The sequence below is a fragment of the Phyllostomus hastatus genome, unplaced genomic scaffold (assembly GCF_019186645.2).
Source record: "Phyllostomus hastatus isolate PE091 unplaced genomic scaffold, TTU_PhHast_1.1 phas_scaffold_1066, whole genome shotgun sequence".
Taxonomy (NCBI): Eukaryota; Metazoa; Chordata; class Mammalia; order Chiroptera; family Phyllostomidae; genus Phyllostomus; species Phyllostomus hastatus.
Window position 1 is genome coordinate 8322009 of NW_025334004.1, and position 12886 is coordinate 8334894.

Sequence of the window (12886 nt, forward strand, 5' to 3'; positions counted from 1 at the left end):
TCTACTTTGCTTACCTCAGTGTCTTTGTGAGTGTTTCTGGCAACTTCTTTCCTTAAAGATATCTGCATGTCTCTCCTTCTTAACTTCCTTAGTGTCCTCATCCCCTCATGGACTCTTATAGGCTATATTGTGCAAGTGAAAAAAATTTTTTAATGAGAGGTTGTATATATAAGGTTTAATTTAGGCCTTAAAAATTTAAGTTGTTAGTATGATAGATTAAGGTATTAGGAAAAAGTACATTGTATGAAAGGGTGAAATAAATGCAATATACAATTTTAAACAATGTTTTCTTACTTGAGTTCCAGTGCTAAAAGGTACTCTTACAAGTACTATGGTAAATCTAGCAAGCAGAATTAAAGTCTCTCTCATGCATGAGGGAAAAAGTAATTATTCATTTACTAGGAAGATATATTTTGTAAAAATTTAAGTTGTGAAGTAAGTTATTGAAGTTTTAAATTAGTGGAAGGTCTCAATTGAGTAAGCAGTTTCTGTGTTTTTGAAGTGATAAAATTTAAGGTGATTTTTTTTTTTTTTTTGCTTACATGGTAATACTCCTCACCCCACCCACTGTTGGACAGACCTTTTTAAAAATTTTTTTTTCTTTTATTGATTCCAGAGAGAAGGAAAAAGAGGGAAAAAGAGTGGGAGAGAAACATCATTGTGAAAGAGAAACATTAGTTGCCTCTTGCACACCCCCAACTGGGGATTGAACCCTCAACCCAGGCATGTGCTCCTGACTGGGAATCAGAATCAAATTGAACGCAAGACCTTTTGATTTGTGGGACAACACCCCATCAACTGAGCCACACCGGCTAGGGCTGGACTGACTTTTTAACTTCCTTGGTGCTACTTAGAATTAAAGAGATTGATAATCCTTGGGTGTTGTTTGGAAAACATAGGATTTGTTGTGATTCACAATTAGATGTTGAGCACTAAAATTTGTTAACTAAAGACTGATAAATAAAACTTTTGGTAGGTAATATTATATAACATAACCAGCACAGCAGTTGAACATATAACCAGAGGCTGATATCTATCTTCATGATATACTCCCAAAAACACAGTAATATAGTCGAGAATAGTAGAACAGTGATTGACTTTCAATATTGGGCATACTAATAAAACAGCTGAGAATTATACTACCTGAAGGAAAAACATTTAGAAGATAACCACTATAAAACTTTACTGAGTAAAATAGTAACTAGGTACATGTTTTAATAAGGAGATAAGTTTGTTTTGCTCTTGTGTGAGAGCACTAAAATACATCTTTTTGGTTTAATTGTCCATTTGATGGAACATCATAACATCTATAGGAAAAAAAAGACAATTACTCTTGTCAGGAGAAAGATTTCAACTGTACTACTGGAATGTAAGATCTCATAGGTTGTCTCACAGGTTCTATCATCAGTTCAGGAAGTACTTCCAGATTAGACGTGTGCAAAATGTCAATAAAACAAAGCAAAACAACAACAACCCTGGAGCTAAGTTTCTGCTTCTTTAGTCTTAGATAGTTTTTAGGCACCTGTTGGGTGTTGTTTAGCCTCTGCTTGAATTCTTTCACTAATAAGGAGCTCAGTTTCCTAAAGGCAGCCTATTGAGGTTATTAATTGTTAGAAGGTTCTTTATGTGAAAGCGGTGTTTTTCTTTGTAATGTTCCTGGTCCTAATTTGCCCTTTAGAGCCACAAAGAACAAGTCAGTTCTTTTACAGAATTTCCCATCAGCAATTTAACTATTGCTACCTAACTTTGTTTTTGCTTACAAATCCTCCTAGCTAACCATAGACAGTTCTTGGTAGTTTGCAATTTTCTTATCATTTATTTATTCACAGTGCTGTTGAGCCTTATTACTTAAGTGAGGCACTAAGGAAATCAGATAAACAATATTAATAAACTTAAGATAAGGGAGTCATATAAATCAATATTTGCAGTATTACCTGATGAGTGTTGTAAAGGAAGCTACAAGGATGTAGCAGTAGCACTGAAGGAGTATGATTAACTTTGGGATGGGAAGTCAGGGTACTCTTCATGGAGATTAAACATGAATGCCTGGTCTTTTAGTAATGAGGGTTTAGGTTGGAATGAGGCTGAGGACAGTACAGGCACACAACAGCACATGCAGAATTTATACATGAAACAGCACAGCACTTTTGGGACTGCAGATGCTCATTAGTGTGACTGTCCTGAGGCAGGTGAGATATAGTATCAAAAACTAAGGCAAATGGTTAGGGCTAAATTTTGGAGTGTGTGTAACAACCAGAACTAAGCAATTTAGATTGGTTACATGAAGGGCATAGGACCACTGATGGATTTTTAAAACATTAGCAATGTGGTTCGAATTGCGCATTAGAACAGTCACTCTTGTAGCAGTGTGGCACATGATTTGGGACGTAAGAAACTGGGGCTTGAATACATTTGTGGTAGTTTATAGGTGCTTAGAAGTTTCTTTATTAGAATGTAATATCCAGATAATTGATTTAAATAACATTAAATTCATTCCTTGCTAGGAGTAGCTAACAGTTTGAGTAACATAAAAAGTCTGTTCAGAAAAAGTCCAGCCCTTATTAATATAATGAGAACGGTTTGCGTGACATTTATGTAACCTGGCAGCCAAGGAGAGTGGACTGGAATACATGTGCATGAACAATGATGACCTCTCCATACTAATCAGTGGGGGCAGTAGACACCATTGAGTGGGCATGTGTACTGTAGCCGTCCCATTCAAAATGCCTGAGTGAGTAGAGCAACGAATCTGCATCAAATTTTGCATTAGGCTTGAACATTCCTCTGTGGAAACTATTCAGATGATTCAGGAGGCCACATCTTTGGGCAGCTGGTTATTGGCAGCTTCATCATGACAACGCGCCTGCTTGTTTATCACATCTGATGCAGAGTTTTTTTGGCAAAACATCATATCACCCACAGGTGACTCAGCCCTGCTGTGGCCCAGATTTGGCACCCTGGACTTCTGGCTTTTCCCAAAACTAAAATCACCTTTGAAATGAAGAGATTTCAGACTGTTGATGAGGTTCAGAAAAATATGACAGGACAGCTGATAGCAATTGGGAGAAGTGTGTTGAGGTCTCAAGGTGCCTACTTTGAAGAGTACTGAGAGGTGTCATTGTCCTTTGTACAATATTTCTTGTATCTTGTCTCCCATCCAAGTACTAACCAGGCCCAGCCCTGCTTAGCTTCTGAGATCAGACAAGATCGGTGTGTTCAGGGTGGTATGACTGTAGACTGTTTCTTGTATCTGTATCTTTCTCAATAAACATCTCTTTTTCATAGTATGTGGCTGGATACTTTCTGGACAGACCTCCATGTTCTTATTATACTGGTAGGCTTTTTGTGAAGCTTTAATGAAGGTAAACTTTGAATCTGATTTTTGTTTTGAGGGAAATGGGATGGCATGAAAATGGAAGAGTCATGTGAAAAATTATGTCTACCATGTTTTGTAAGGAATTTAGTGAGGGGGAAAAAGAGCCAGAATGGCTGTTAGGCTAGTTGTTTTGCTGTCATGGATCAGAAAGGGAAAACTTCTGGGAAAACCCTGAGAGTATAAAGTTGGAAAATCAAGTCTCTATACTCAATGCACAAATTCTATACATTGCTTCATAAAAGTGAATGGTGGCAGTATACACATCTGCCATTTTTGAGGATTGAATGGAGTAAAAATGAAGTATTGCGACTTCCATAATTACTTGTATGTATATGTGTCTGTTCTACTATGATGCATACTCCCTGGAGATAGGGAACATATCTTTTTTTGTCTCTGCATACAGACATAAAGCCTAATATAATAAGAATATGAAAATTTATTGAATTAAAAACTTTTTAGAAGGTACCAGAATCTATATAGTCAAATTATTGGAACCTGTGTAGTGGTTCACTTTGGGAGGCTCTCCACTTGTTACTTTAATGGTATCATTTCTCAAAGTATGTTTGGTATCTGTTTTGGGAGATGTTTCTGTAGGGGAGAAATCAGTTGTGCCGATGTAAGATGGAACTGAAGAATTGAATGTTGGAGGGGAATCATAGCTGAAATACATCAAAAAGCCAACTAAACATGTTCAGTTGTGTGTTAACTGTAAGCAGCATCCTAGGTATAAAAGAATCATCCTCAGGCAAATAGACATAATATGTAAATAGTTGAGGTTTGTACAAATAGGCATGAATGAATGTTTTCACCTCTGGTACTCTTTTTAACGACTTGGGGTCTGCCACCCCTAAATTTGATCATCTTTGGGTAGATGTAGTTGTATCAATTTAATTTTGGTGAAGCCTAAAACTGTTGTTACTAGTGTGTTTGCAATACAGTCCATATTTAAAGGACTAACACATAGATTGTGGTAAAATCCGTAATAGACCATTTGCAACTGGTAATATTAAAATGTGAAAGAAGTGTTCAACTTTGTATTACAAATATTGCCTTAATGCTATTGCTAGTTTTGAAGTATCCTTTATAGTTTTCCACTTGTGAAGTAAATTCTTTAGCTTCTCTTTCTTTCTTTTTTTTTTTAATACTTACCTGAAGATATGCTTATTGACTTTAGAGAGAGGGAAAGGGAGGGAGAGAAACATTGATCTGTTGCCCTGACCAGGGACCAGACCCGCAACCTAGACATGTGCCCTGACTGGGAATTGAATCCACAACCTTCCAGTTTGCAGGACAATGCTCCAGCCAAATGAGCTACATCAGCCAGGGCAGTACTAACCAGGCCCAGCCCTGCTTAGCTTCCAAGATCAAACAAAATTGGGTGTGTTCAGGGTGGTATGACCTTAGACTAGCTTTTCTAATTAGCAAAACAAATTACTCTCAATCTTAGTAGAACTAAAATGCATCTAACTTTTTCTTGCACTCTATTTTATTTATTTATTTTTAGAGAGAGGGGAAGGGAGGGAGAAAGAGAAGGAGAGAAACATTGATTGGTTGTCTCTCACTCCTGCAACCAGGGGTCTGGCCTGCTATGCAGCCCTAATTGGGAATTGAACTGGCAACCTTTTGGTTTGCAGGATGATGCCCAGCCCCCTGAGTCATATTGGGCAGAGCATGAACAATATCTTTGTATTTTGGTTTAAAAGCCTGAACCAGTGGAATTTAGTTTTCTGCTTAATACAGATTTTGTAGTAAAAAGGGCAGTTATTTGTGGTGGACCCTGTATTTATCCTACTTAGAAAGAGTAGTAAGAAATGATGTTGGAAAGATAATTTGGGTACAATTTGCAAAGAGTCTTTAATGTTAAGGAAAAGAATTAAAGCCCTGACTGGTGTGGCTCAGTTGGTTGGACACCGTACTACAAAGTGAAAGGTCACTGGTTTGATTCTTGGTCAGGGCACATACCAGGGTTGTAAGTTGAACCCCTGCTCTCAGTGCATGCGAGAGGTAACCGATTGATGTTTCTCTCTCCCCTTACCTCTCTCTAAACATAAATAAGTAAAAATTTTTTTAAAAAGATTAAGAATTAGCCCTGACTGGTATGGCTCAGTGGATTGAGTGCTGGCCTGTGAACCAAAGGGCTGCCGGTTTGATTCCCAGTCAGGGCACAAGCCTGGGTTGTGGGCCAGGTTCCCAGTAGGGGGGGCGTGAGAGGCAACCACACACTGATGTTTCTCTCCCTCTCTTTCTCCTTCCCTTCCCCTCTCTAAAAATAAATAAATCTTTTTAAAAAAGATAAGGAATTAAAACTTTTCCATAGATATTAGGAATTTGAGGATTTGGGGGGCAAGGATATTAAATGCTCTATTCTTTTCTGCTTGTACTTTGTCATTTATACTAGACAGAATGAGACATCTGTCATTCCTTTTCCTCTAATTTCGGTTTGTCTGAACCTTCCCTTGTATATTTAGCAAGCATATTTGGGCACTGACTACATAGCAGGAAAAGAAGGAGGTAGTGTTAAGCTTTACTGTTAAAGACATGGCAATCATATTGCAAACATAAATTGAAGTGCTATGATGTGATGCTAGTAGGGAGCATGGGATGGGAGAAGCAAGATTTACTCCTTTGGCACTGAATTTATCTTTAAGTTCATCTTCAGACTCATTTCAGTGCTTTTCAGGGGTTAGGGGAGAGAGAGTAACTACAAAGAATTAGTACGATGCAGTTTTTTGGGGGTGATAAAATGTTCTATACCTCAATTTTTGTGGTAGTTACATCTATATGTATGGCAAAAAAGACAGCCAATTTTTATTCCATGTTAGTTTAAAAAATAAAATATTTTCTGAGTGCTTAAATACCTTATATGCAGAGCATTGTGAAGGTTACACAGATTTTGTTTTCATCCATTTATAGAATTATTGTAGCATTAAGATCAGTTATATAAAGCAGGAAGTGAAGAGTATCAGAAGAGAATAATTCCTAGAAGAAATAGCTTACAGAGGAGAAAGTTTCATAGAAGTAGTGGCTCACCAGATTTCACTCCTCCATTAAACTAATGCTGTAGACTGAATGTGTTACCCCAAAGTTCCTATGTTGAAACATAATCCCCTGTATGACAGTATTTGGAGGTAGAGCCTTTGGCAGGTACTTAGGTCACGAGGGTGGAGCCCTCATGAATAGGATTGGTACCCTGGTAAAAGAAGCCCCAGAGAGTGCTCTCACCCCTTCTGCCCTGTGGGAGCATGGGGAAAAGGTGGTAGTCTGTAGGCCAGGAAGTGGACTCTCACCAGATTCTGCATCTTGGACTTCCCAGCTTCCAGACTGTAAGATATAAGTTTCTGTTATTTATAAGCCACAAAGTCTATGGTATTTTGTTATAGCAGCCAGAATGGACTAAAATGACTAAGTGTGAGGACAAAAGTGATTTTTTTCTGTGTAGTGCCCCTCCCCAAGTTGGCAGACTTTCATCCATGTGTGCAAGCACAGAACCAGGGGTACAGTGGTGAACAGAGCTCACATTCTAGTGCAGAGGGTAAATCTAAATAAGTTTGAAAAATTGTTCTGGCTGTTCTATTCTTTTGCCTACTTTTTTTTTTTTTAAACAATAGTACTAACAACCTTTCTTGGTTGCAGTGGGAAGTATAAAAGTAGGGGTTATGACAGCTCCAGCTCCTGGGGCAGTTTCACAGCCTCCTTTGCCTTTTCATATCATTTTTGGAATCAGCTTGTCTGTATCCACAGATAATCCTTGTTAATTAGGGGAGAATTGACATCTTTACTTTGTTTTATCTTCCATTTCTTGAACCCAATATATCTCTCCAATTATTTGGGTCCTTTTTAAATTTCCTTCATTAGTTTTATGTAGTTTTTAACATACGCATCCTACTCATGTTTTGTTAGATTTAATAGTTTTTGGAGCTATTATAAATGATGCATTTAAAAAATTTCAGTTTCTAATTATTCATTGCTAATACCATATATAGAAATAGGATTGATTTTTGTTTGCCTTATATCTAATAGCTCTGTGCTAAACTTAGTTAATAGTTGTAGGAACTTTTTTGTGGATCCTATGGGATTGTTTATGTAAATAGTAATGTCTGCAAACAGAGAAAATGTAATCATTTTTTTTAAAATCTGTAAAGCCTATTTTTCTTGCCTCATTGTACTGGGTAGGACTTTCAGAATGATTTTGAATGGAAGTGATGATTGTGGCTGGACATCCTTACTTTGTTTCCAATCTCCAAAACATTTGGTCTTTCATGATTTTATGATAATAGCTATAGGATTTTTTTAATTTTAAAAATTGATTTTAGAGAGAGAGGGTTTTGTTTGTTTATTTGTTTTTTGTTTTGTAGATGCCCTTAACTAGGTACTTTTATTCTATTCCAATTTTCTGAGTATTTTTAAGTCAGGAATGGATTTATGATATTGTCAAATGTATCAGTTGATATGAGCATGTGGGATTTCTTCTTTAGGCTGTTACTATAGTGAATTACATTGACTGACTTTTGAGCATTGAATGAGCCTTGCATTTCTGGGATAAACCCTACTTGGTCTTGTTTTTCTTTTCACATATTGTCACTTGATATTTTTTCACTTAAAAAATGACAGCTTTATTGAGATATAATTCACATACCATACAACTCATATATTTAAAGTGTACATAATTCAGTGGTTTTTAGTATATTCAGAGTTGTGTAAACATCACCACAATCAATTTTAGAACATTTTTGTTATCTCAGAAGAAAATCCTGTACCCATTATGAAGATTAAATATTTGCTTACTCTAATTGTAAATAAAAACACTAACATAGTTTCTGTTTTATTTATATACAAGAGGCGTAAGTGGAAAAGTATTTACACATGTGGTTAGTTTTATTCATCATCATCAGCCATCATCTTGCCTTTGTTTCATAACTTTCTCTTAGGGTTAAAAGATAGCTTACATCTGCTGACTAGAATATTTTGCTATTATTTTGCATATTGTCCCTTGTTACTGTTTATATTCTTGTCCAAAGTGTCATTCCTATACTTTTCCTCTTCTTCTGGTGGTTTCTATCTCCCCTCTGAATGTCTTATATACTACATTGGGCTTAAAGCAATGGAGATTCTCTTAATGAAGCATTTGATAGAGAATATAAATAGTATCCAGCACAGAAGCAAGAATATTTTTATAATTGCTTTTTTCTTTTTCCTTGATTATATTCAGTTTTGTTCTCTCCCTGCAACAAAAGAATAAAAAGATCTCAATCAGTAAGATAATGCCTGAAACTTAATTACTGTAACAAATAAGACATACCTTATGGTATCATAAGGTAACTTGCTGATGTGAACACACACAGAAGCAGAAAATAATTTATATTTTTGAACGGTTTAAATTAATATCAAGAGGACTTTTGGCAGTGTGTAGTATGAAAGAAAACAGAGATGGTTGTGACACTGTTACATCTTGATTGTTCTGTGATGACACAAACAAGATTAGGAAGAAAAGGAACTGCAAGAGACCTGGCTCCAGTACTAGTTAGTGGTGTAACCTTGGCAAGTGGCTCATCAACCTTTCTTGGGGGTGGTGGGTGGTGTATTCATTCCTTGGAGAATTTGATGAAAGATCTAGATAGCTGCCCAAGAAAAATATTCATAAACACACTGTTTACTTCAAATTGTGCATATAGTTTGAGGAGGCTTATGGACCTCCTCTGGCCCATTCATGTAGAGTTATTAATTCTTGATAAAGAACTTTTGGCGTGGTTGCTCTCTGAAGTCCTTGGCAGTTCTAACATACTTAAAAAAAATTATAACTTGCGCTCAGCCTTGAAATACTATTTTTGACAAACAGTAAATGATATTGAAGCCTGTCTTGTGTGTGTGTGTGTATGTGTGAGATAGTCTGATCTATGGAAATAGGTTACAAGCAGTGTGTATTAAATAAAAATCTGTATTATTTTTTAATTTTCAGGATATGTAACAATGACAAAGACAAGAGCCATAAACAGCCTGAGAAAGAAAATTCTTGAAATTAAAAAAGCTTAAGTTGCCTGTCAAAAAACAAAAACAGAAAAAGTACTTTTTTGTGTGTATAGTCAGCTGAAAGTCTTTTCCAAGTGAAAAATGATTTAGGTTTGGAAAGAATGTAAGTAATCTTCATGCCAGATCTTTAACCCAGAATACTCGAGAGTAGCCAAAGTACTGCATTTTAAAGACACAGTACTTACACTTTGAATTAATTATGTAGTCAACTGTGGCATTCCATGATCCCTAGATAATGTTTGCTGTTTGACTTTGTATTATACTTTGGGGAAACTTAGCATAAAGTCCAGGAAGTTGATGTGTTTTCAGTAGTACAACTTCTATTGAGACAGTTTGAAGAGCAGGTCATGGTTTCTAATTTTTCAAACTGATTTCACTCTTTTGATTGAAGTATGATTTTTTCCTGTTTAGAAAAGTATTGTGACCCCTTTTTAATGTTCAACTCCATTTAAATGATGATCAGAATTTATCTAATGACCCTAAAAAGTGAAAATAGTCATAGATGTAAATGTTAGTAAAAACAGTGAGTTGTTTTTTTTTAGGCTAGAGCTGACATTATTGGCAGGAAGAAAATTCAGAATTAGCTCGTTTTCTGTAGTGTCAAATTCAAGTCTGAGAAACTGTGGAATTTACATGACTTTGTCTTAGTTTGTAAGTGAGTGGTTTGCCAATTCTTAATGACCCAAGCACTGGAGATTCTGCAATGTTAGAAATCATGAGCAGAGAGCTTATGTGGTGTGAATAAATTTTGCTCCTTTAGGTTAGCTTTATTTTTTAGTAAGGTGTAGTAGGTAAGTGGTCGGACTCTTACATGTAACTATGTGTGTGATAAAAGAAATGTTAGAAAAATGAAACAGAGACACATATGTGAAGCAAATATTAACAGGCATTAATAAGCAAGAGTCATGCATTCATCAACCTTTATTATAAAAGCCACTAACAGAGAAGGCTAAGCCTTTATTTCCCCTCCATCTTTCTCTTCTAATCCCCACATCAGTTTTTTTCTTGGTGTGCCTCTTATTTTTTCTTTTTTATGTTTCAGCACTATGGAAATATTGAACTGCTATTCTCAACTGGTACAACAGATTTTCTTAATTTCTTTTTGCTAAAAAGGGTGAACACAAATTAGTAGAGAGAATGGAAGATGGTGTGTTTTTGTCTCTGTGTGTGTAGATAGTTGTATATGTGAACACAGAGTAAATATGTATGTGTAAATAGTATGTGTAAATATTTTTAAATATTTCCAGCATATCTGAAAAGTAAGATACTTTACAACTTATAAAAACTTGACTGGGGTTTAGGCAGAATCAGTAAATAACACTTCTTTATCAGCTCCTCTATGTTTGGAATCAGTGAGAAAAAAAGACATAGGACACACACAAATGAAACCTCAAAACATTGGCTTTAACACTGTTGAAAAATGGCTCAAAAGGCATGTCCTTGGTTGCAGTGGGCCTCCTAATACTTCACCTGATTTAAATGTATCCAGCTAGTTACTAGCACAGCATAGCCTTTCCTGTGGGGATCAGGGACAGAGGGGTAGAGAGGAAACTCATTTAGCCTCGTATTAGGAAAGCAGAACAAACTGAATCCTCTCTGCTGTTCGTCAGCAATGTCTGTCACTAGATTTCAACTCCACAGGTGAAGATGAGTAAGGGTGCACAGAGGAGCTAGAAGTGTCCCTCCCTTCTGCCCTTCCCCCCCAAATTAGAAGAATATAAAGAGTGATCCTTTCCCCCAGTACTGCCATATAAATCTCATGTGTACAGTCAAGCTCTACTACTGGAATCCAGAGAGAAAGAATTGTCCTATCTTTTGTGTGTGTGTGCTTGGTCACATTTACATGTTTATTTTATTATTAGTTTTAGAGAGAGGGGAAGGGAGGGAGAAAGAGAAGAAGAGAAGCATGGATCAGTTGCTTCTTGCCCCTCCGACCAAATGGGGACGAACCTGCAACCTAGATATGTGTCCTGACCAGGAGTCGAACTGGGAGACCTTTTGCTCTGTGGGATGGTGCCCGACCCACTGAGCCACACTGGTCAGGGCTGTTTGGACACATTTACTTTGTTTTGCTGAGAAGCCTTTGTTGTTGATTTACATTTAAGAAATTTGAATATCTTGGGGGATAGGGAAAAAGGGAGAGAGAGAGAGAGAGAGAGAGAGAGAGAGAGAGAGTGTGTGTGTGTGTGTGTGTGTGTGTGTGAGAGAGAGAGAGAGAGAGAGAGAGAGAATGTGTGTGTCTGCCTGTCTGTGGTTTGAAAAGGTGATGAGGAACCTAGTCCCACACATTTATTTGCATTGGGACCTGTACTTCACCAGTTCCTGCCAGTGGACTGGTGGACACAGGATGGTAAATAAGAACAAAACAGAGCATTATACATTTCTGGCTTACTTATATACCTTTTTATTGGGGTTTCCCCTTAAAATTTAGTGAAGTGGTAATTCTCTTCCTAGGCTAACTGGTAGAAGCCCATTGGTCTGTAATGTTGTTTTTTTTATTTCTATTTATTATTTTTATTTATTGAACTGAGAGAAACAGACAGACAGAGAGAAACAATGATTTGTTATTCCACTAATTGATGCATTCATTGGTTGATTATTTGTATGTCCCTGACCAGAGATTGAAACTGCAATCTTGGTATATTGGGTCTATCCTCTAAGCAACTGAACAGCTTGGCCAGGCCTGGAACATTGTTTTAATACAATTCCATGCCTTTGTAACAATATTTTTTTAAAAGATTTTATGTATTTATTTTTAGAGAGGGAAGGGAGAGAGAGAGACAGAGAGAGAGAGAAGAGAGAGGAGAAAGAGAGAGAGAGAGAGAGAGAGAGAGAGAGAGAGAGATATGTGCAGTTGTTGGGGGCTATGGTCTGCAACCTAGGCAAGAACCCTGACTGGAATCGAACCTGCGATGCCTGGTTCACAGCCCGCGCTCAATCCAACAATATTTTTAAATTACTTTTTATTGCTGCTATATGCCAGTTAGCTGCATTGAAAGTAGTTTTTGTGGCAGGAGGTAAACTGAAAACCCAATCCAAAATTTCTTAATGGCATAAGAAATTAATGTGGAACATTATCTGATGGCCTTTCTTAGCAATTGGATACCTCTGGCTCATTTCTGTTTTGGAAATTTATTATGGTAGCCAGAGTTTTTGGATTATGTAAATTTAAAGTATTTGGCTTTTTAAAAAAATGATTTAATGAGAATTTAAACTTCATTTTGATCTTATATGTAATGGTACTATAATAAATATTGGAACTAGGTTTTTTTATTGTGGAGGTTATTTATTTCATTTTTTCCCTTTTTATCCTTTTCAGTGAGAAATTTTCTTCTTTAGTTATATATTCTTGCAGTGAGCTTTCTTGTACATACCTGTCCTAGAAAAAGACAATGTACAATTTACATATATCTATTTTATGACAATGGAGGATCACTTGATACCCTTTTTGTTATAAACAATAACAAATTACTACTGAAAATC

At 36.5% G+C, this 12886-nt stretch overlaps 1 protein-coding gene across 1 annotated transcript in view; it reads left to right on the plus strand.

Annotated features, from left to right (window-relative positions):
* The window catches only part of TBC1D12 (TBC1 domain family member 12), a 78703-nt gene that overhangs the window by 11993 nt on the left and 53824 nt on the right, over positions 1–12886 (plus strand). The window lies entirely within an intron of this gene.